Here is a 2,991-nt window from a genome sequence, read left to right on the forward strand (position 1 = left end):
CTTACAATGTTTGCAAAACTTTGCCTCTCGGTCTGTCCAGACCATCTGTGTGTGAGTGTACTTGTCAAAAGGCCAGAAGGGCAGTAACGGGCACGAGTAATGCTGGTGTCAGGTGAAGGGAAGAGCATGCTGGTAAGCTCTTATCTCCTACAGAGAAGCTGTAACACAGGAGGCAGGGGGGAGAATATTATGCCTTTGAATTCTCTTCTGTTTTTGACTCGGTAATAAGTAGTCGTGAGAGTCACATGCTGCCCAAAAGCTTTTATCCTGAAGGGAGCTCTGCCCTACATTCAGCTTTCTTGGCTTCTGACTGTGTTTCTTGCAGGTTAAACAAGTAATCAGTTTTTCCCCTCATGTAATGGGAAGTCCAAAGACTAAATAAGTAAATACACAAATAAATAAATAAATCTAGGACTAGTACCTTCATGCAAAAAGGCCACAGGGGAAGCCAAATTAATTGTGACGTCTCTGCAGTGCCCTCTGTGGACTGTAGTTTCATTTCTCAAGGTCAAAAGATGGAGCTTTTAATACTAGCTACTGGACTCTTGCAAGTGAGAGGGAATGAAAAAGATGAAGAGCGCAGCACATAGGATCCACGAGCGTGCTCTCGGTGGCACCTGCCTGTCAAAGGGCAGAGTCATGGGAGATAGGCCGTAGTTAGAAGAAAACCGCACAAGACTTTGTAAAAATAGCACACTTTGCTAATCTAATAGAACCTGGATACTCTTGATTTAAGGGACAAGAGTTGAATCTGGGGAGGCAATTAGACATATATAGAAGTCTTGGCTAGCACTGCAGGCCACAAACGTACCAAAAGATATGTATGACGAAAACACACAATGGCTGGGCATGTTGCCAAACACCTTTAGTCCCAGCATTTGGGAAGCAGAGGCAGGTGGATCTCTATGACTTCAAGGCCAGCCTGATCTATACAGTGAGTTCCAAGACAGCCAGGGTTATGTAGAGAAACCCTGTCTCAAACAAAACAAAACAGACATCACAATGTATTTTAATTAGATACCAGGTGTCATTGAATGCTAACGAGGGGTAAGTAAGTTTTCCAGAAGGAAACTGAGATGTAGCAAGAATTAAACTATAAGAAAAATACTATGCATTCTTTGGTGATGAAGAACGTTGGTGTTTACAGAGGCACCATCTTAAGAATGAAAACTTAACAAGCTGGCGTCCGTTTTTATAATAAAACATTGAACACACAAGCTCATGTTTCTCTTCCAGTGTGAATTCTTACATGGGTGAGGGAGAGAACTGGGCTGAAGTTCTCCCACACAGGAAGAAGCAACAGCATCCTCACGCCTCCTGAAAGGACTGCATCACCTTTAAACATTTAAAGAGCAATTTCTCCTAGTGTGACTGCTCATAGCAATCACAAAACTGCAGGAAGCAACTGAGCAATAACCAAGATCGTCAGCAGTCTCAGCAGGTCTGACATTTGAGGGTGCATGACTCTTCGTCCTCAGGACTCCTGTGCACTGGGGGATATTTAGCTGTATCCTGGCTGTTTTGGAATATTAACTGCCATTCTTTACAAAAGCTGGGGAGCAGGACCTAAGGGTCAGAAGAAAGGCCTGTGTGACTCACTTTGAGATGCCTCAGTGCAGAGTCAAGTATCTTATGTTGGTAGCTGAGTTTCTGTAGTTCAGAAACACACATACACACACTAGCCTCATCATCGCACAGGGCAAGGATGCTTATACTAACGGACAAAGAGCTAGAGAAAACAGCAGCTGTGGCTGCTCTTCTGTCAAGCATAAAGCAAACACATACTTCATTTTTCCAGAGACTAGAGTGCACCTGCTCTGCATGTAGTTGTGCTTAGAACAAGGAGCAGGGCACTCTGGGAGGAGTGTCTATGGCTTTGCTTTTTTCTTCAGAAAAGCAGAGGCAGCAGTAGGACACTGGGCCAGGGTTTGTGCACATTTTTGTGTTCATAGCTCTGGGTTCCCTTATGTTATTTGATGCCATGACTCCTTCATTGATACCCTGTATGAAAAAAGCAGAGCAAGGCAGCGGCTGGCACCTAAGGCAGGACCCTATTTTTGCTTCTCTCTAAATCAGTGGTTCTCAACCTCCCTAGTGCTGCAACCCTTTAATATAGTTTTTCATGTTGTGGTGATCCCCAACCATAAAGTTACTTTTGTTGCTACTTCGTAACTGTACTTTTGCTACTGTTGTAAATTGCAGTGTAAATATCTGGTAGGAGATATCTGTAAAAGGCCCTTTCACCCCACAAAGAGGTTGCTATCTGCAGCTTAAAACCCACTGTTCTAAACCATCTTCTACCCAAAAGACCAAAAGGTCATTTTAAGAAGCAAATACGAGGGCTGGAGATACAGCTCAATGGTAGCCTAGCATGCACAAGGTCCTGGGTTTAATATCTATTACAAAACGGAACAAAACACCTCACTAGCCATGTATCTGTTAAGGAAATAAATTGTGGTTAAATGTTTTTGTTTTTAATATGATCCTGTCACTGTTGATTTCCCATAGTGAGAAAGTATTCATAGAATCTAGAAAGCTATGTATGTTATTGTTCTTATAATACCTTTGGGTATTCTCCCCAGAGCTCAGGTCTTACTGGCCCACATTACATTTTCAATAAGCCATCCTCTTCTCAGGTTCAGGGCCAGCTGTCCTGCTTTCTGGAAAACACATGTCTGGCTAATGCAGGCATCCCTCTGGCATTCCTGAGTTAGTCTCCTGTTTTACATGCTGAGTTTGCATATTGCTTTCTTTCCCTGAATTCCCACTATTATAATTCTATAACCATGTATGATAACTATCTTCTTTTCCACAAAACTATAGACTTCATGAAGGAGGTGTATGTTTTGTTTACCTTTATTTCCAGTGCTAAATACTGTATTTAGCCTGACACAGTATATGGTCAACAAAATTTCTTGGTATGAAGAGAAAAAAATCAATAGATGATAGATAGATAGATAGATAGATAGATAGATAGATAGATAGATAGAT

The sequence above is a fragment of the Psammomys obesus genome, unplaced genomic scaffold (genome assembly GCF_907164565.1).
Source record: "Psammomys obesus unplaced genomic scaffold, mPsaObe1.curated_primary_1811, whole genome shotgun sequence".
Taxonomy (NCBI): domain Eukaryota; kingdom Metazoa; phylum Chordata; class Mammalia; order Rodentia; family Muridae; genus Psammomys; species Psammomys obesus.